Below are 22,791 nucleotides of genomic sequence, written 5' to 3' on the forward strand. Positions count from 1 at the left end.
TAGATGTATTTCCATGATGATATGCAGAACTGATGCGTAGGGACGTGTCCCCACACTTAAGACCTTACCGGGCAAGGGTAGATGTAACAACATAACCTAGGACTCATCAACCGACTGGACACAAGCATCCCCACACTTACAATGCACCACCTAGCAAGGTGTAGGGGGATGATTCTAATAGAAGCTTCTTCTTCTCACGGCTTGAGATGCTAGAAGGATACTGTTGAGTTGCCATGAGATTGGCTATATCTGCATACCAGGGAGTAACTATTTCAACTAGAAACAAGGAAGCATCAAGAAGGTCTGGATCATTATGTTCCTCTTCTACAGTTTGAGAGATCCATGATAGATGATCGGCTAGGACATGGGAACGGCCAGGCTTAGTGACCACTTCAAAGTTGAACTCTTGGAATAGGAGCAACCATCTCATCAACCGTCCTTTAACATCTAATTTGTTCATCAGGAAGGACACGGCTTCATGATCCACGTAGAACTTGAAATGCATTGATAATAAATAATGTCGAAACTTCTCTAGTGTAAACACCATTGCTAAGCACTCAAGCTCTGTCACTGTGTAGTTCTGTTCCATATCAGTGACCTTCCGACTTGCATAATATATTGGTTGATCTAATTTAGAGGGGGCCTTTTGATATAGGACAGCACCTAGCCCTTCAACTGATGCATCTGTGTGCACATGAAACTCCTTTGTCCAATTAAGGGGCTGTAAGATAGGTGCTTGGATAAGGCACTGTTTTAGGGTATTAAAGGCTTCTTCACAGTCAATCAGTCCAAAGGAAATCCACATCTTTCCCTAGGAGCTTGTGCAGAGGGGCTGCCTTGGTTACAAAATGTGCAAAAAATTGTAACGTGCACGCTCCTCAAATCGCGAGACACATCTTAGCAGTCCATCGAGAGATATATCTAGAAGACGCCGCCTGACACTCCTAAGGAATGTCACAGGGTTTGCCAACTAGGGTCTCTCGAGTCTACCTCGCAATGGAACTTATCCAGCCATTCCCACTAGGATCGACTTGAAGTCTGGGTTCCTTGTAATCGAGTCTTCCTAACAGCCTTCTAGCATCGGTCTGCAACTACTCCCCTTTGTGCAGATACAACTGGACCAAAGCAGACTCATACCGCACTTGGTTCAAAGATAATGGGAAACGAGAGGGATGCATCGCTCGACCTCTCTACCCATAGGGCATAGTTCCATTCCGGTCCCCTAAAACGGTATGAATCAGGTTTTTAACTTACAAGTTCTAAGGTGTCAGAGAGAGAACTAGGGAGAGAGAAAGAGGAGAGGAAGACTGCAGAAGAGAGAGAAAGACTAGATTTAGAGAGAGAAAGACAGGAAAGAAGGGGAAGCCATAGAAGCTATAAGCAAGAAGGGAGAAAAAGTCTGTAATTGTATTATTGTGTCAAAAAGATATGTAAAATTACATGTCCTCTCCTTTTATACCAATGTCAGTGTGACATGGCATAATATCAATTTTCCAACAACCGATTTGTTACGAATGAATCGTTTTTTTAATTCTTTGTGAACAGTATGCTCGCAACAGCATCAATTAATACTGTTTCACGTTATTAAAGAAAAGCTGCGAGTTGGTGAACACCGATGAAAACGACTCAATCAATAAAGCATTAATAAGCTTCATTGCAGAGAGAGAACCTAAACGTTAGTAAAAAAAGACTACGGAAACGATAGGACTTACAAATTGGTTGGTATTATCTATTGCTGAACTGTGGGCGGGATGGCGAAAGAAACTTATGCTCAATTGAATAGAATTTTGAAAAAGAAAAATTTTGTGTTTTCTTGATTCGACTAGGAAAAACGAGAACCAAAACCTGAAACAACGGGACAAAAATGCTTGGAAGCTGCTAGAACAAAGAGTATCCAAAGAATGAGGTAATATAGAATAGACTGATTTAAAAATATATAGAATAAGAAATAGATATATCTACTGTAGATAACTTCATTTTTATCAATGCTTCCGTTCGAATTGGTCAGGTAAGGAATAGCGGAAAAGGCTAAACCCTTTATTATTACCATATCTTTTTCTTATTAGTTATAATAAGAATTTTTTGAAAACACTTCAAAAAAAAAAATTTTGGGGGGGGGGGGGGGGGGAGGGGGTTAGTTTACCTGGCAGTCCACCCTTGTCATTAATTTTACATTATGATATTAATCATATTCTATTGATTATAGAAAAAAAGAAGGAAAAGGTTAACCACTTTGAAAAAACTTTAAGAAAAGATTGGCGTGATGAACACAACACGGTCATCATTGTGCCCCGTGATTTACACTAGATGTCGTCTCACTAGAATACTTTGATTTCGTTTAATTCCAATCTTGCCGCTTCGGGGAAGGGCTAGCGTAGTAAATTCTATAGTAATTAATACTAGGTAAGTACATTGAATTACTAGGAGATAATATCATCAATTCAGTCCCACGTGTCTGATTGGTTATTCCCCAACTTCTTGCAACGAGCAGAAAGGGAAATAAAGGATTCTATATGCGCGGCCATGTCACACTGACATTGGTATAAAAGGAGAGGACATGTAATTTTACATATCTTTTTGACACAATAATACAATTACAAACTTTTTCTCCCTTCTTGCTTACAGCTTCTATGGCTTCCCCTTCTTTCCTGTCTTTCTCTCTCTAAATCTAGTCTTTCTCTCTCCTCGTCACCCTTCTTCTCTCTCTTCCTGCAGTCTTTCTCTCTCTTCTGCAGTCTTCTCTCTCCTCTTTTTCTCTCCCTAGTTCTCTCTCTGACAAGTGGTATCAGAGCTTGAGTCTTTAATCCATTCTTTTCTTCCATTTTCAGTCCCATTTTCCTATTTCAAAATCAATTTCAGACAAAAATGGTACAAGACAGTGACTAGTGGAGTGTTGCAGATCATCTACAGTTAGTAAGAGACTACATCTGGAGATATCCAAGGTTAGATATGGTGGATAATGGCTTAAATGGCAGGACGTCATCAAATTTCATGTAAAAATGGAGGTAACTAGGGTAAAGGATGGTTAACCGGGCTTAGTTTGGGGTTAAACTGTGGTTACTTTTCAAAAGAGGTCTTCCTTTCCTCTTTCTCCAAGCTTTTGCCAAGCTTTCATGGAGTTTGCAGCAGAGATCTTCTCCTAGCTTTCAGCCATGAGGTTTTTACAGGCATTTCATGCTGGAAACTTTCTTTACTCTTCATTCTTAACAAGTGGAGCACCATTATTGAAGGCTTTGAAGAGACTTTAGAAAGCAAACTTTTCTTCTTTTTCTCCTTCTTCAAGGATTCCTTCCAGCATCTATGGTGTTTTCAACAACCTCTCTTCACAAGTATTTTGTCTTTTTGAAACCCTAAAGACAGCAAGTAGCAGTGAAGATTTTTTAGAAGCTAGAGGCAAAAATGGAAGAAGCCAAATGGTTTGCATGGAGTTGCAATACACTGATACACATTGGCATACTTGAACAGTTTGGAGAGTATTGCAATAGTCCTGGAGACCAGATTCACAATTTCACATTCCATCTTGGCCAAGAACAGTAAGCATTTCCAGACTCAGTACGTTCAGCTGCTCCACCTCCAGTTGCTGGCACACTGGATCAGGAGTTCAAAGATGTCCAAGATTTGCCCACTTCCTCACAGAACCACAGGTGAAATCATAGGCATGTAGCATCGGGAGCGAAAGGGTTGAAAGGAGGGGAGTAACTAAGGAAATTGAAGCAACAGAGCAAAGGAAGGGCAAAGTTCTAGATGATGGAGAGAGGTCATAGAGAAGAGTTATTCCTGCAGTAATGCGTCCCACCCATACATAAACTTCAGCTCCGCAATCAAGCCTTATCAGCTCCTACTCCAAAGTAGTACGGACCATGTGGACCTGGAAAGCCTTCGATTGATCAGCCTAAAGGCCATTTGACTTCCTTCTGGGGAAGTGGAGAAGGAGAAGCGTCCAAATTGTTAACCATAAGAGAGTATTTTCCAGTTGGTATGAATCAGAAGAATAGCATGGTCCAGAAAGAGCAATGATCCAGGTACATTATGCCAAACACTTGATGTAGCCAAGAACCCTGAGCTCATGCGTGAGATGATCAGAAACACAGATCATGCAATGAGCAACATTGAAGCAACAGCTGACGGATTCAATATGCTAAGGCGCATGTGTGAGACAGTGGAGGGGCCTTCACTGATAAACATCAGAGATCTGAGCGTATCCTTTGTATGCATAAGCCATGCGATCACCAGAGCTACAGGAAATTCTTTTGACTTATCCATGCATATTGACAGCTCGTGCAAGCATTTTGTCCACATTATTGTCTATGTCATAAGAATCTCACATTGACCCACTATAAGGTCCCTGAAGGTAGGCCGGTCTGAATAAGTAAAAACAAATTTGTTCAAGTGGCATGTTGCAGCCTCTTGCCATCTCCTGCACGTTGCAGATGCAGAGACAACATCATGAGCAAAGGCCACATGAGACAGGATTATTCCCACTACATCTACAAGGAGTGACTCTATAGGTATCAATTTAGAAGAGGAGGAGTGCATAACTGCGTCATCGGCGACCTCCTTGATGATGATGATGAAGAAGGGATTGATGAACAAAGCTTGGCACAGATAATATCATTGAGAGAATGTGTTTCTCCTGGGGTGTACATTGACTGATTCTTGTTTGCGAATGTTGACCACCGAGTAGCCTTTCTCGAGGCAATTTTCGATTGAAATCTGAGATCTATCAAAGCAGCTTGATTAATAGGGCAGGGCAGAGGCTTCATAGTCCCGATCTGCAAACATCAACTGATGCAAAGGTCTCTCTGTATGGGTCAAGCCAATTGAGAAATCAGTTTTGACACCTTTTCTATCATCAATTGCTTTCAACACATTGGACAGCTGCTCTTTGATGGACACTAGCTTTTGTGCATCATCAATAGGACCACCAGTAACTTCATCAGTTACATACACTACACATGCTACCCTTGCATTGTGAGTCCAAACCTCAGCAGCAACAACATTGCACTTGAGGCTTGTGAGAACAGCAGAGATATCTGACACAACAGTCCTGGTCGATCAATGCTAGTCTACTCTATGGATGTGTGTTCACAATTGATTGAACACCCACAGTACGTCCCAAACATGTTCTTACCTCTGAACTTGCAATAGCTTTTTTTGCTCCCAAAGCTTGTTGCATATACACAATTAAACTTTCATCTGTAAGTTTGTGTCCAAGTTGATCTGTAACATGGAAAACATCCATGAACCAACCACCATCTGAGGATATATAGGCTTTGGATATGATAAGATCAAGATTGGTCTAGCAACTTGGTGTGCTACCTAATGGCAAGACTCTATGGTGCTGCACTCTTGCTGGCAGATCTGTTTGAGAATGGCATCATTTCAGGCATCTAAGCTCAAGAGGATGCTGATTCACAACATGATGTACTCAAACTGATATGGAAATGGTTCATATGAAGGCATTTATTCTAGTTTTAGCAAAAGCAAATCTGTGTTTGACCACTATAAATTCAGATCAGAAGCGAAGGATAGTACATCTGTGACCAAGGATATCAATCTCCAGTTTGCCAAAAGTATCTTGATGATCATGGTCATGCGGTTGCCAATCTCAAAAGATTTGGCATACCACTGGATGTATTGGTATGCAACGCTGCAGATGGTTAAATGGCATTCTTGCATGATGAATGCCGAGTCTCCATAGTGACAAATGCTATCTCCTTGTGATGTATGGACACTTTAGTCCAGATATGGTTGTTTGAAACTGTGGCATCAGTACATAGCAACTGGAAGATTGTATTATCATTGACTTCTTTGCTGTGCTTATGTTGGCCAACCATATCATCATAGCCTGAAGCAATACATGCATCAATTATAGACACATCAATTATAGCAGCAGTCTTGCAGAACTTGGCATCATCAAAAACCTCAAAGGTTTGGTGCTGAACCAGTTCAGCCAGAGAAATATGAACTAGAAGAAGGGGGTTCTAAATACAATCAGAGAAGCAGCAGTTTTTTTTTTGCATATGTATGTAGCAATGGGCAAGTGAATGCAGGCTATGATTGTCCTAAAATTCACCAACACAAGCAAGGAAAAAACAATATATCTCTTGTTAGTAAAGTTTGGTACAAGAACCACAAGATATCTCTGCATTCTTGAGGACTTATGATTCATGATATGGCTGTAGCTGACTTCTGTCATGATTTGGAATATTTTCAAAGCAACTTGACTACAATAGCAACTGAGATCAATAGCTCCAGCTCTAGTGAATAAGGTTGGCTTCAAACATAGGCTAATATTGACAAACTTGGAGTTTTAGCTGATCGGTGTATTGCTCTTATGAAGGCGGTTATGGAAAAAACAACCAGACCTGAATCAAATGCTTATGCTTATGGCCAACATGTATATGCTGATGAGTATCATTCCATTGAGCCTTGGCAGCAGAATGGCTATTATGGACAACATGCTTATGCTTATGAGCATCCACCTCTTCAGCAACATAGTTATGATTATACTTGTGAAGCTCTCTTAGTTGAGCAGCCCAGTTCTTATGGATGTGACAGAAATGGTTATGCTTATCAGTACCCTTCTAGCTTTGATTAGCAGCAAGCAAGTGATTATGACCGACATTATGCCAATACCTATGCTCATGGACTTGCCAATTACCATGCTTATGGACAGCCTAGGATACAAGAACATCATTGTAATCATGTTGGACAGTCATCATGCAATGCTAGACAGCATGTTTATGGGCAACTATATGACCAAAGTTTTGGTAGTAAGCAACAACAAATAGATGTATTTGAGCAACAGCATGAACATTTTTGTGACATGTATTCTCATAGAGATTATGGACAGCATGATCAATGTTGTGGGATCAATGATCAAAGGCATCATGCTTATGTACATGAGCAGCAAACATCAGTGGAAGCAAATGCATATGTTCAACCAAACTGTCCCTCTGATGCGCAGCAGGGATATTATCACCATATGCAGTATGGACAGCATGAGCATTATGGTCATGAGCATGGACAGCCATCTGTTGTACATGAGCAGCAAGATGACTATGAGCAACATGTCAGAACTATTATAGAGCTAACCAATGGTGATGAGCAGGTGTGTAAATTGCTATCTAAGGCTAAACGCATTAGACACCTTACTAGTGATAGGATATGGGAACTGCATCTGCGGGCTTATGCTATCGATGTGCTAAGCCACTATCTTGTAATCACCAAGCCACATGCAAGGCAAAGACTGCCAAAATATTCTTGGTATTTGAATATTATGATGCAAAGGATGGAGAAGATCTTGTTGAAGACCATTTTGGTATGGGTCCACAACAAGAACCTCAGTTCAAGAAAGCAGATCATGGGCAGCATGTGGATTTGGATGATCATGACCCCATGCGGGAGCCTCGTCAGTCCACAGACCTGCAGTTTAAATGCTTGGACATCACTAAGAATGCAGGGTCCATGAATATACAGCACTTAGGGGTTGATGCAGTCCATGCAATGGTGACTTCAGCCTCATATGCTTCAGTCATACAGAACATGGTGATGCCTGAAAGGCTTATGGAAGAGTTAGTGAATACCACCATGACGATCATGCTTCCAGTTGTACTTGACTATGACCTTATGAAAGTTGATTTAATGCATGGCAGCGATACCACTTTCCCTTTTGATCTGGGTGGCTACATGCTGATTTTGACCCTCTGCATAGATTAGTACTACTTTTGAATATTAGATAATCTTTCCTTTTACCACTTGTAATGATGTACAGAGTAGTACTTTGTAGCCCACTACTTGGCTATACCAATAAGTCCGATCTTTGTTTTTGAGGACAAAAACTTCATTTTGAGTGGGGATGGATTGTAAGGAGCTGAGAATAAGAAATTAGTATAAATAATATTGATATTATGCCATGTCACACTGACATTGGTATAAAAGGAGAGGATATGTAATTTTACATATCTTTTTGACACAATAATACAATTACAGACTTTTTCTCCCTTCTTGCTTATAGCTTCTATGGCTTCCCCTTCTTTCCTATCTTTCTCTCTCTAAATCTAGTCTTTCTCTCTCCTCATCACCCTTCTTCTCTCTCTTTCTGCAGTCTTTCTCTCTCTTCTGCAGTCTTCTCTCTCCTCTTTCTCTCTCCCTAGTTCTCTCTCTGACATAAGGTCCTTGTCTAACTAACGTTCGCATCGAATAAATTCCATTGAGGAAAGCTCTCGGCTAACCGAGACCACCCTTCTGTAGGATAGACCCATTGGTCACATCCACCATGCTTCCCTCGAGGATCGTTTTAGTTATCTAATTACCTACCACATTATGTTTGACATATAAAAGCAGCTTCCTTAATTAGCACGTTAATCATAGGTTCCTTTATGTAATTTAGGGCACTGACACGAAAGCAAGATAAAACAAGATCAAACACTTCCTTAACTTATCTTCAAATTAATGTTTGTCTCCCGCCCATACAGGAGAATTAAGTGTTCCTTTCTGCCTCCGTAGAAAAATCCTTCCGTCTCCCGACAATAAAACCGGAAGGTTTATCCTACCAAGATTCGGCCTTGTAACTAGTATCAAGGCCTCGAGATCCCATCTCGAGTCACGTAGAACACTTGTGTAGGGTCCGGAGGCATTGGGATTTACGACCAGAGCCCCCACTGGCATCCAAGCGTCCTCCTACGCCAAGTAATTTCCATAGAGAGACCTCTCGCAGTGGGTTCGGTCCACATTCCTAACCCGAAGGTTTATCCTACCAAGATTCAGCCTTGTAACTAGTATTAAGGCCTCGAGATCCCATCTCAAGTCACGTAGAACACTTGTGTAGGGTCCGGAGGCATTGGGATTTACGACCAGAGCCCCCACTGGCATCCAAGAGTCCTCCTACGCCAAGTAATTTCCACGGAGAGACCTCTCACAGTGGGTTCGGTCCACATTCCTGGCACGAATTCACAATTCCATTGGTTAGGGTTTGGCGGTTCGTGGGGGGTAGCTAGTGCCATCCTTCCTTAATTATCCCTTTAGGAAATCAACCACACTGAAGCAACCAGCTTAAAAACAATTACTAGGGAAAACATCCCTTTTATTTCCATAGCAATTAGTTATCTCAGACCTGGCCATGCAATCATCAATCACACCCCACTTGGGTTAACATCCAAAACCACATTAACAAATAGTTGAATGCACAACCTCTTGCTTCAAGGCATCGCAATCCCATTGCATGCACAACCAGAATTTAACTTGAATGTATCAAAACACTTTTACAACCTTTTCAAAAAACCAAGCATAACTTGGGTCAACAATCCATCTTTAACAAGATCAACCTTCCTTAGAAACCATTTCAATCGTTCCAAGCAACATGCTTAGCATAAATCAATTACCTTGAAGTTCGCTCTCCCCCTTGGGTTAGGGCTTCGCAAGGTTGATTTAACAAGTTCCTTCTAAATCCTTTAAATGAACTAAGTGATTTCACCTTGACCTTTATTAATCCCGGCTACCTATTTAGGGTAGAAGATCAACTCAATTCCTAGAGTAGCTATCTAATATCAGAGGTCACCAAGTGCTAACCCATATTGCTAGTACATCACCAAGAGTACATTAACGAGATTCCAACCTAATTAGCCATAGGTTATCCAATCTTCATCTATCGGCTAGAGTTCGGACAAGGATCTCTAAACGGAATTTCTTTTAGAACTACTGTTCTTACAATGTTTATCGTGCAATCCCATTGAGTGTGCAAGTTAACATATACCGACATGTGCATGATCTAACTATTACTTTAATGTACTCTATCATCCTTGCACATGAAAAACTGGTTTGCAATCTTAGGATGCTATTGCATTTTTTTGATAAGGGAGTATTTTTATCTCTTTTGATGGAGGCTCCAATCCTTTTCATGAAAATAATGCAAGATTCTAGCTCTTTCTAAATGCAAACTAGGGTAATTCATTCAGTGTATAATACAAAATATCTTCTATTGTTAACCAGTAGAATGTTCTTCATGCAAGTGTTTGTGTCAGGCATTTCGGCATCTTATAATGCATTTTCCTTCATCAATTTTACCTATCATTTCATTGACCATAAACATGAAATATCTTATGATTATTACAACTATCGTAACTAGATTCATGCCTAGGTTCTTTACCTATCAAACCATGCAATATGAATTTTATTATGATCCCCTATCCTCATGAGATAAGCAAGACATCGAAGCAGTACCTGATTGTGGGGAGAAACTTTAGTGTTTACCCTTGGCAGTGTGTTTGCATGGATGGTGGCATCTTGACCCAAATCTCCGTCCATGGTTGTGGGATTCACATTCACTTGGAAAGATCTCCGCTTCGAGGCCATCCTCAATTATGAGACTCTCTGCGCCATGGGAGAAAGTCCGTAAGAACCTTGGCCAAGAGGCAATGTACGAATAGGGAGCGCCTATTGGGAGCCGTGTATCCTATACACAAACTTCAGTAGAGAGCTTTGATGGGATGCGTCTTCTTGTGCAGGGATTGCTGAACTCTAGCACTCCAATGCCACCTGAGCATATCCTGATGATGAAGATATACTTCAAAGGCACAAAAAGGGAGCCCAGGCGTGAATTGGGCTTAGCGGGGGACCTTAGAAGGTTCTAGAACCTTCTCTTTCTCTCTCATTCTCTCTCTTCTTCTCCTACTCTCTCCCTCTTCTTCTCCTTCTTTCTCTCCCTTCCTCTTCTTCTCCTTCTCCTTCTTCTCTCTCTCTCTTCTTCTCCTTCTTTCTCTCCCTTCCTCTTCTTCTTCTTCTTCTCCTCTCTCTCTCTTCTTCTCCTTCTCTTCCTCTTCTTCTCCTTCTTTCTCTCCCTTCCTCTTCTTCTTCTCCTTCTTCTTCTCTCTCTCTCTCTTCTTCTCCTTCTTTCTCTCCCTTTCTCTTCTTCTTCTTCTTCTTCTCCTCTCTCTCTTCTTCTTCTCCTTCTCTCTCCCTCTTCGTCTCCTTCTTTCTCTTCTTCTCCTTCTTCTCCCTCTCTCTCTCTTCTTCTCCTTCTTCTCCTTCTCCCTCTTCCTCTCCTTCTTCCCCCTCTCTCTCCCTCTTCTTCTTCTCCTTCTCTCTCTCCCTCTTCTTCTTCTTCTTCTTCTTCTTCTTCTTCTTCTTCTCCTTCTCTCTCTCCCTCTTCTTCTTCTTCTTCTTCTTCTTCTTCTCCTTCTTCTTCTTCTCCTTCTCTCTCTCCCTCTTCTTCTTCTTCTTCTTCTTCTTCTTCTTCTTCTTCTCCTTCTTCTTCTTCTACTCTCTCTCCCTCACAATGATCACACGGGGGGGGATGGGGGGGGGGGGGGGGGGGCTGCTAATCGAATGCCAAGGGGAGGCGCGCTGTACCCCAGACGGAGGGGGGGCGAGAGCATGCTGCAGAACTGGAGGGGGGGCATTGTTTCTGCTGGGGCCAAGCTGGAGGGGGGCCACTACCTGGCGAGGCTGGAGGGGGGGCTGCCTGGCCAAAATAACGAGGGGGGAGGACCTGAGTTTTCCCAAGGAGGAGGGGGGAGTCTTATATGGTGGAAGGGGGGGGGGGGGGGGGGGGGGAGAACAACGCCTCCCACCACCTGGGGGGGGCTGCATGCCCCCCCTTATCATTAACTTCACTCCCCCCTCTCTCTCTCTCTCATCGCCATGCACACGGCAAGGGGAGAGAGAGGGAGAGATTTTTTTTAAAAATAAAAAAATTAAAGGGGGGGAGTTCCTATGGAGGGGATAATACGGGGTCACAGGGGGGGGGGGAGGGGAAGACATTACATAAATCTTCTGTAGTAGCCCACATGGCTAAGAAATCCTCTCAATTGCTTGAGGTTTGTTGGTGCTGTCAAGGCGGCAATCTTCTCAATCTTCGTCGGGTCTGTTGCAATCCCTTGTGCATAGACAATATGGCCTAGAAGAACTCCTAATGAGACGCCAAAGACACATTTGTTAGGGTTGAGAGAAATCCCATACTCTCAGCATCTGTCAAAACATTGTTCTAGGTGTCCCTAGTGCTCATGGATTTAGCTATAAACACAAAAGTCATCAAGATACACCTTAATGAAATCATGCAAATGATTTTGAAAAGTAACCATCATTACTCTTGGAAGGTGGCATGAGCATTACAGAGCCCAAATGGCTTTACTCTATAGGCATGCATCCCCTATTCTGTGGTGAAGGTTGTTTTGGATTGATTCTCTTCTGTGATTTGGGCTGGGTTATATCCGTTGAATCCATCCAAGAGGGAATACAGCTCATGACCTACCACTATGTCCAATAGTTGGTCTGTAAAAGGGATAGGGAAATGATCCTTCTTCGTCTTTGAATTGAGCTTTTGAAAGTCTATACATATTTGAAGTTTCCCGTCCTTCTTGGGTACTACCACAATGGGCGAAACCCATTCACTATTAGCCACGGGATAAATAAACTCGACTTATAGAAGTTTCAATAATTCAGCCTTCACAAGAGTAGAATAATTAGGATTCATAAGCCTTTGTCTTTGCCTTACATGTTTGGCATCAAGCTCTAGGTCAATGTGATGTTGGCATACTGTGGGATCAATCCCCTTTCGATCTTTATACGACCAAGCAAACACATCTAAGTTCTCTTTGAGTAGGTCTCGCAGGACCACTAGTTCTTCTTCTGGAAGATTGAGGCCCACTTTCAGGTGACATTCAGTACCATCAGTATCCAAGAATGTCACTTGCCTTTCATCTTCCACTTCACAAATAAATGTCCCACGAATTGCTTTTGGGTAGAGGTCTGATTCTTTTAAGGGAGTAGTGTCATCATCTAATGTTCCACTAGAACCAGTGTCCTCCTTCTGAACAGATGACTCCTTTGTTTGTTAAGGTTGCCAGAAGGGTATCAGAGCTTTGTTTATTTTTGTGTGAGCAGTGATTTCTTCTGGACTTAGGGATTCATCTTCAGAGGATGCGTCCAGGAATGTCACATAGCACGGACCTTCTAGAAGCTGAGGCTTTGATAGCTCTAGCTTCTGTTGGCAGGGGGCATCATCATCATCTTTTCTCTGGATTGAACAGTCAGGGCAATAGGAGCCACTGGTGAACTTAATTTTTATATCTTTAATCCATTGCTTATGTAGATTCTGCATACTTTGTGGTTCATTGGTCAACCCAAATGGAACCATGGTCATTCCCTCCAACGCCACAAGATCTTCGGCCTCTGAGGTCTCTGTAGGGACATCAACAAGATCTTCCACTATCAGAGGATCTTCTTCATCTGCACTTTCATATCCTGCTTCTTTTTCTTCCTTATCATTTTCATCCTCTTCCTCTTGAGGCTCTGTCTCTGCTTCTGTAGAGGCTTTGTAGGAGAAGAACAGATCTTCTGCCTCTGTGTCCATTTCTGCTTCTGCTTCTGTCTCTTACTCTGTCTCTGCTACTACCTCTATTATTGTCTTTGTGACTACCATGTAACAGGGAGAACAGTATGTCCATGCTTCTATTTCACTGCCAGAGGTGATTTCAAAAGTCAATTCTAGTTGAGGCAGGAGGTATTCTCCCATGGACAAGGACTTTGCTTCCCTTGGTAGTTGGCTTACAGTGCCTATTGTTAGGGACTGTGCCTTTGTTTTCTTGGGAAAGATCTGTTTAACAGCCTCTTCATCTCCTGATGTACCATCTATTACTTCATTGGAGGAGTCAGTTATGACTTCGATGGATGTGGATCCATTGCCTTTTTGCGATCCATACAATTTCAACACCACTTTATTGGGTCCTCTGCCTAGGGTTCCTTTTTGCGATCCATACAATTTCAACACCACTTTATTGGGTCCTCTGCCTAGGGTTCCTTTGAACCAGTTCATCCTGGCTCTCGCTTCAAAAAGCCAAGGTCTTCCCAACAGCAGAGGGTATGAGGTCCCATAATAATTTGGTTTGACCACCAAATAGGTCAGCCAATAGTCTCTTCCTACAAGGGTTGTTTTTACGTATGATGGGAGGATGCCCAACGGTTTAATTCTGCTTTGGTTTGCTAATCTGATAAGCCACTGTGTAGGTTGAATTCCTTGCAACCCTAAGTCCTTCATTGTCACATCCGTCATTATGTTTACTAATGAGCCTCCATCAATCAATGCATTTGAAATAAATCATCCTTCTATCCATACACTAATCTCTAGGGTTCCAGGATCTAGGAAGGCATTACCCACATCTACTTCCTTCGCAGGTTCTGTGGCTTTGTTGGACTTTATTGTTGTTGGGGGAGCAATCCTTAGTCCGCGTCTTCTTGTCAAGATGCTTTTGAATTTCTTTCGGCAGCTGGGAGACAGCATAAACAACTGCCAGAAGGTTAAGTTTGGTTTAAAAGTGTATAGGTCTTTTACCAAGTTATAATCTTTGATAGGATCCACATGCTTCTCCAGCTTGCTGGGGAATGGGGCTACACCCATTTTCATCTTTCATTTTTCTTTTAACAATGGCAGCATCAGCACTTCTTCTGTTTCTAGAGGTGCTTGTGCATCGTCTATCTCCTGGACTTCTAATCCTATTTCTGGGATTGTCTCTATGACTCTCTGTGGTACTACAGTGCTCTGCACTGCACTGTTCTGTCCTGTATTGTTCTGTACCTTTGTTGGCAAGTTGAACTTCACTGTCTTAGCAAGGGAATTATTTTTGTTCTGAACAACTGGTTCCTTCTTCTTGGCACACATGAGAGCGGCAACTTCCAACTCTACCAAATTGGAGGCCGGCTCTTGTACCTTTTGTTGGCTATTAGTGCCATTGGCCTTTACAAGGGCTGGACTTGGATAGTCCTTTGCAGTGTGGCCTTCTCCTTTGCATCGGCTGCATAAGAGCTTGTAATCCATAAATCGTCTAGGGTTTGGATAATTCAGGGAGGTATGACCATTTTCTCCACACCTATAACATTCCACCTTTGATCTCTGACCATTGCCAGACTGTCATCCTCTGTAACTTTGAGAGGGAAACCTCTTTGGACCGAAATTAGGACCAAATTCCCTAGTGTTTACTGCAACACATAGGATCAGAAAATGGAGCAGAGGAGCGGGAAAATGGAAGAAGGAGATAACCGAAAGGACACATGACAAAGGAAGGAAAAGGTGCCCCGAATGGAGGTCAGACCCTGAAAATTTTGAATGACGACCTCTCCAGAAGGCCTCAATGTCACCTCGAGAAAAGAAAAGAGTAAAAGCGCACTATTAATTGTGAAAGCGCTTTCGAATCCTTGTAAAAGAGTGTCGGGCTCACTCCTATGCAAATTGTATGTATTAGCTGGGAATGGGATAAGTTAGAATAGTGGAAAATAGGAAAAGAGGGCCTAGGCTAATGGCCTAGGCTAATGGTCGGCCATGTAAAAAGTGGGGATGACTGCCTAAAAAGTAAGGCATGTATATAAAGTTCAAAAGTGAATGAGAAGCTCATTCTTGTGTGTGGCCAAAGCTTCTTCTTCTTCTTCTCTTAGTTCTTGCCTTCTTGCTTGTGCTTGAGTGAGGGATTGAGGGAGTGTGAGGGAGTGAGTGTGTGAGAGTGAGGGATCGTGGAGAAGAAGCTCCCCATCTTCTCTTCTTCTCTTCTCTTCTCTTGCACGGCTATGGAGGATGGAGCTTGAGGGAGAGGACTTGAAGGTTGCTTGAGCTTGCTACAAGGATCGTGGAACTACCGGAGTGCAAGAGAGAGGAGGGAACTCGATCGAGCATCAATGTAAGCTCACTACACCCGTAAGGTAGGCATTGCATGTCGGCTATGTGAGAGGTAGCCATGGTCGCTTGGCTTGAAACGCTTGATCAATAAGCGGTCCATAGATCTTGGGGTAGAGCTCCGTAGCTCCCCTTCACCTAGGCTTTGGTCCAATATCTTGTGTTGTCATTTTGGATTCTAGCAAGTTGAATCTTGCATTTTCATCTTTCTGTCTTCATTCGTACATCTCTTTCATCCTCTGTATGGTTCTTTCGCAAACAGTAGGAATAGAAGGCTCCAGGAATTGTTGGTTTTCGAGTATATTCAGTGGCTAAATGTCCCGCTTAATGACACTTTCTACACCATGTATTAGAGCACATCACATCTCTCCCAGCTCCCGTAGGGGTGGCGGTATTCACCTTCAACGTCTGTAGCTACTCTATAATCACATCCATAAGCTCTTTCTTGATACTTGCAACTGAGTTGGATAAGTAGTCCTTTAGATTTTCACCTCTTGAAGTACTTGTAGTAGGGTTTTGGGAAGCTTCTGTAATTACTGCATACACTGGTTGGGTTGATCCACAAGGTCCTCTGTTCTGGTTCTGATTCAGAGCTCCTACTGAGACTTGGGATTGTTGATTCTAGTTGGTAGGGTTCCACTGTTTTGTTGAGTCGCCATTGAAGGAACTATTTGAGGCCACTGTTGTTGTGGTTGAACCATCATTTGAGGCACCATCGTCTATGGTGACCACAGTGGATTAGGTGCACTATACTGCGGCACTGTTTGCATCTGGGGATAGGGGTAGGGAACTGTCCTTGGGACTGCATTTGGTGGGTATACCATTCCTGGCATGGGAGGAGGTAAGACTCCTCTTCCTAGAGTCATTGATAGCCTTGCTTCAACTTCGTCATGCAATCTTGCACCTCCACTGCCACTTGCAAATTGACTGGTCTTCTCAATTCCACGAACTTGTGAACTTTTGGTTGTAGGCCTCTGAGAAACACTCCTTTCTGGATACCTTCATCCAAATGATGATTAGTCCATCTCTTTAGGATGGATTCCATTCGCGAGACATAAGCTTCTACTCTTTCTCTAGAGGACAGACTTAGGTTCATGAACTCCTCTCGCATCTGCTCTTCAAAACCTTCACGCCTAAATTTAGTGAGGAAGGCCAACTTCAGGTCATCCCATGTGCCAAAAGTTCTTGCTACTTGTCTCTCATACCACTGAAACGCTGCGCCCTTGAAAGTGGTGGGGAATATTGCTAACCAATGCTTAGGGGTTTTGGCATTGTTAGCCACACATGCTACCATAAATTTTGCTATATGAAGATCAAGGTGTACTCTCCCTTAAAAAATTGGTAATGGGACTACATTTGGTGGCCTGTCATCAATATTTCCAGGATGAATCTGACTAGGAAGGGACCTTGAGTCGCCATGGGGACTTCTATAAAGAGTGCTTTTAGGGCATCAAAGGAGGCTCCTGCTGCAAGCTCGTTCTCAACTTTGATTTTTGCTTTCTCTCTTCTCACGTACCTCTGGACTCGTTCTAATGCTTGCCTCTTGATTGCGTCATTCATCAAGGGCTTGGCTCCAACCAGTTGTTCAGTACTCAACAGAATAGAATCAGAGAGGGGCTTCAGTCTCTCTGGGGGATTCACTGGCCAACATCTCCTCTACTTCCTTCTTTTCAACATCTCTGAATTTGGCTTTCAAACCACTTCAAAGGGGGAGATATTCCGTTTTGAAAGTATCAAAACTCATTCTTCTTAGGATCGTTGTTGTGCCATCATTATAATAATGCCACCTTTTGATAGCTTCAACAGTGTATATTGTGAAAAACACTCTGTCTATCAACTTCTAGTGGGTTGCTAATTGGATAGATTGTCAGTGCACCAAGCATCCCACGTATCTTGCTGTTGAGCATCCACGAACAAATTCTAACTCTTTTTCTTCTTGTTTTCATGAACCTCCACATACCACGACTCTTGAAGCTTCTTCATGATCTCCCACTTGATGATGTCTAAAAACTTCTCAATGAATACCAAATTTTCCATGGATAGTCATTTTCTCTGCTTCTACTCTTTAGTTTATTCCCAAACAAAATTCCACCAAGATGCAAGTTTTTGCTGTTTCAATAGGAAGAGGAAACAGTCCACCACATAGAGCTTGCATCACGATGGTAATATGTTTCCGCCACTGTGGGATGAACTTTTTGTGGAAAGTGACTTTGGCAATAAGAATCTCCAACTCTTCAGTGGAAGAAGGAACTTTGCAAGCATCCATTGAATTCTTCTCTTCATGGCAATGCCATTTCCTTTATTTTCAGCCTCTTCTGATGCTTGTTGATGGCAAGTTTCCCCAGCTGCACACCAAAAACATGGAGCCCCAAGAGGAACACCAAGGAAAAGGGGATTCTACTACAAGAAAATCTATATTGTAACATCAACAAGCTTTTATTCATTCTTTTGATGACCAAAACAAAGAAAATAGCAAATCTTCACGCAACATCATAGTAAATATCTCCCACGGATTTGATAGAATCAACCATAATGTTCAACATCTTCATAGAATCCTTCAATAGAACAAGGAACATAAAAGAACACACCATTTTTGAATGGAAACCAATCACATAGTATTCATCTTCAATGTCTTCATAGTTTTCTCTCTCAATCTTTGATATATAGATATACTGTTTTAATAGAATTGGCTATCTCTGACTCTCTCTCTCTCTCTCTAAAATACATCATCTCCTCACTACAATACTCAATAATGACTCTCAATAATCCCTCTTAGGTCGTGGATACACCTCCCAAGAGGTATGTCTGATGCAAAGAGGCACTAGAGCCACTACAGTGTCTCTTCATAGCTCACTACTGTCACTGTCACTTCAGTCTTCACTTCAGTCTTCAACAGCTACTTCTTCCATTTGTTTTAGCTCTTTTAAACTTAGATTCATCCTTTCCAAAAGTTAGAAAACATTTCCAAAGTCACTCATACATTCTACAGAACACTTACAGAAGATCTACAAAACAAAACAAAACAGAACAGAACAGAACAGGAACAGAGCAGAGACAGAGCAGAGACAGAGGCTCTACAGAAGGTTTACAGAGGGTTACAGAAGGTCATCAAAGAATATAAAATCCTCATAACTCATACTAAAACCATTCCAAACTATCAAAAACTATTCAATAAACCTTTAAAAGATTTCAACCTTCATCAATCATCAATCCATGCTTCATATAGAAGAAAATCAGAACAAAACAGAGGCTATACAAAAAGTATTAGAACCAATCAGAACTTTAACAGAACCTATCAGATCATAACAAAGCCTCATATTTTTACTAAAAATCATCATGAGCTCCCAAAACATAATTCATTATCATCAAAAACACTCTCAAATACTTCCATAGACAACCATACATCACTCAAAATCCATCAAAAATCAACCATTCAGTCCTCAAAAACAACAAAAATCTGTAAAAAAGTTAGTCTTTTTCCACTCTCAACAATGGGGGCTTCATTCTTTTGGTGTGCTTATGTCAATGAAGAGTAAGTGGATTACTGTATCTCTTAACCATTCTATTCTTTTTGCTTAGTATTGCACAACCCTAGGGATTAATGGTTTCTTTTGGTCGATGGGTGTTTTATCCTTCCCTCAGGACTGTGGAGATGATAATGGGATTCATAATTGCACCCCTTATTATTAGTCGTTCATCCAACCAACACTTAGATATAATGGCTTTTCCAAAGCCCTGCTTGCTAGATAATTTTGAGATATTGAATGAACCTCTCCAAAAGGTAATCTGAGTATAGTCAACTTTTCTTTTTATTTTTTTGCTTTTGTTGTAGCATCAACTGCCCTGACTAATTGTTCACCTTTTCCAAATATTTATTTCATGATGAAAAATCTTCCTCAAAGGTCTCAAAGGGATTTTGCTACAGTAGGTTTCTTTTCTTGAGTAAAAAATCTAGAAGATATCAAAAGCCTCTTCCCAAACTGTAGAAGCTCCTTTTGAAGCATACAACTTTTTGGATAGAAATTGTGACATTCTTTGTATTTTTTCAAATATATGGTAAGAGAGCAGTCATAGACTAAATTCCTACATAAAAGTTGACTTCAGTTGCATGTATATTTGATTTTATTAAATGGGCACTTGGCTTTTTCTCTCACTTGGTTTACTAACACATAAATAAACTCGTTAACTTGTGCCAACATTACTAAATGTTACAAATAACTTGTGAATATGCATTTTTAAAAGCATCTCAACACATATTTTTTTGGCATTTTCATTTATTATTGCATTGAGAATGATGAGTTTTTTTCTCACATGTTGTCTATGTGATAAGTGAGGGATGCCCATTTAGTTTTTCATGGTTCAAGATTGCTCATATTTTTCCATATTATCTTTTCACTACATGTTAATAAATATTAGGAATTTCTTAAATTTGATCATCACTACACCCACTCCATGTTTTTCCATCTAGTTTTATATATACAATGTTAGAATGTTTGAATCAGCACTACATGTTAATAAATATTAGGAATTTCTTGAATTTGATCATCACTACACCCACTCCATGGTTTTCCATCCAATTTTATTTGCACTAATTTAGAATCCATGAATCACTGCTAGGTTACCAAATCCTTACTAGCATGATGTTAGGAAACCAAATCAATTGTTCAAGTCGTTGTAAGGATGGCTTATTACCTCTAAGGGGGAATTGTTGCAATGTAGGCATTCTTCCTATTAGCGAGAATTACTGTAGTGGGATAATGGCAAGGAGGATTCGAGGAACACTATGGCATCAAGTTTTTCAAAGTTCAGCTCCCAAGACCCAACTACTTGTTGTATTTGGTTTGGTATAGCCACAGTGCATGACTATAAGAGTCACAATAACATTCCAAAGGAAAGTCTATAAAAAAATATTAGCCTCTCATTTTGGTTGGTTATCTCACTTTGATAGATTGGCTATGATTTTGCTTTGGACCTTTGAAAATTCATTCCATGTGGCTTGGCAAGGTAATTTTGAAGCAAGCTTACATGCGAGGAGGAGGGAGGCACTATGGGTTTGAAATATATCACTTATTCTAGTGGTGGCATACTATTGGTTTATGCAACAATCAAGATCTTTACAATGAAGCTGTTTTCTTACTAGCTATGTTTGCTTTGTTCCTATCAGCGGGTCGGTTGCACTTAGCATCCAAATGGAAACCAAACCTTTCTTGGTTTAAAACCGCCGAGTCTCGCCTCAATCATCATGTATGGACACTTTCCAAGGCAAACTCCTTGACTTGGGTGGGACAGTTAATTCACGTAGATATTCCGGACTCGATTATGATTTCTCAAGACTTGTAAGCGCCTCGACTTGCGCGGGACACCTAATTTATGAAGCAGCGTTTACCAAATCCTAGATGCGGACAAGTAAGTCACACGAATTTATCACCCTCGGGAGTCGGGCCTCGTTAAAAATAAATGAAAAAAATAAGGCGAGTGCCGGGTGCCCGCTGAATCTGCGTCCTGATGCCTTTTTCGCATGTGGGGCGATTGAATGAAAGCTTCGCCGATGGACAAGCGCATGGTAGCGGGCTCGATCCTCATCTTGTGGGCAGCTGCACTTCAGGTAACTCCATCGCTGAGAGCTCTTTTTGTGTGTGCGGTGCAACTCCATTGAAGACTTAGAGGCACGGTTCTTGGCTTTCTAATTGTGGCTTATTGTGGTCAAAGGTCTCTGTCCCATGGAAGAAGCCAGCATGTCTGATTCTTGATTCTTATAATGGAAACTAGGCCAAACGACTCCCGATTTCTGTTTTCCATTACGGCAAACTTGTAAACGCAGTTTCAGCTTTAGCTTCGAGAAGGTCTGCACTTTAGAGTTCTGCACATCAATGAGGAAGGACAGTATGAGATTTGATCACACTCTTTTTTGGCTTTCAAATTACATATAGAAATATGCACACATACACGAGACAACCTCGTATAATTCTCTCATATCATAGACCTATTAAATCTAATCGTTAGTTCAAACGTGAGAACCAACTCAAAACTATTAGAATGGGAAAGTCCACAAGAGTGGTTGTTTTCAACATCGTCGAAAGGGCCATGGTGTTGGGAATGGCCCCAAGAAAAGGATGATGGTTTGGGATGCAATTTTATGTAGCTTAATATCCCCTCTCAGGCCCAAATAGGGTGATTGAAGAGTTCCAAATAGGGTGATTGAAGAGAATGCTCTGTCTTGACCTAAAAGGTCCCACCCGAAAGAGACTAAGGCATCATGCCAAGGGTGTCACTTTGGGTTGTCTAAGGACCTACTAGGATTGTAGAGGTAGTGGATGTCTTCTTTTGAGCGGCTCAAGAGGTCACCTTAATGAAATCAAGATATCTGACCAAAGGTGTCATAAGGGACTATGAGCTTGTGATGATCGCATAGGTGATGAACACTCCTATGGGACTTTGTTTTTGGGAAAAAAGGTTGGGTTTTTTGACATAGCCCAGGAGTTCAGATAAAAGCGAGACCCAAATATACAATCAAAGGTGCTGGTGTGGAGGTATACTGAAGTAAAAGGGAAAGTTGCAAAAGGAAGTGGGTGGTAGTTGCTCAAGTTCTTGGGTGAGTAATGTGTGAGTAATGTGCTTGTGAATGTTGTGCTTAATGAGGTAAAAGGGAATCGTGCTACTCAACGCATGGAATTTTTATTTTAGATGGATGCTTGTAATCATAGATTTTCATCCACCCCAAAGACCCAATATATGCATACAATGCAAATGTAGATATATAGTCATGGGCATGCAATAAAATGCCACGTGGACAATGCCCTTATGGTGGGATTGTTCACTTATCCAAGCACCCTTTTACAAGGATGAATGATGTAATGAAAATGCAATGGATAGAGAATATAAAGGGATTTTTAATAGTTTTAACTAGAAAAAGAGGTTTTAAACCTCTATGAAGCTTTCTCTTAAACAAAAAAAGACCAATCGAGCTAAAGTGATAATATATGAGAGTCAATGGAGAATAATATGTTACACATCCATGATCCATTATTGACTTGTGTCAAAGTAGTCTCTGGACAAGCTATACTATGGTTTAGACCTCAAACACTATGACTCGTACACATCACACAAAGAAAATTGAAATAAAATGT

At 41.4% G+C, this 22,791-nt stretch overlaps 1 protein-coding gene across 1 annotated transcript in view; it reads left to right on the forward strand.

Moving 5' to 3' along the window:
• The first annotated feature begins 21,079 nt into the window (after nucleotides 1–21,079).
• Nucleotides 21,080–22,791, forward strand: part of LOC148037857 (uncharacterized) — a 51,595-nt gene continuing 49,883 nt past the window's right edge. Inside the window, exon 1 of the mRNA XM_087676821.1 lies at nucleotides 21,080–21,269. The gene's annotated coding sequence lies outside the window, so the exon portion shown is untranslated. The remainder of the gene's footprint in view (nucleotides 21,270–22,791) is intronic.

The sequence above is a fragment of the Lygodium microphyllum genome, chromosome 4 (assembly GCF_053477565.2).
Source record: "Lygodium microphyllum isolate KBCC chromosome 4, Lygodium_microphyllum_v1.1.10, whole genome shotgun sequence".
Classification (NCBI taxonomy): domain Eukaryota; kingdom Viridiplantae; phylum Streptophyta; class Polypodiopsida; order Schizaeales; family Lygodiaceae; genus Lygodium; species Lygodium microphyllum.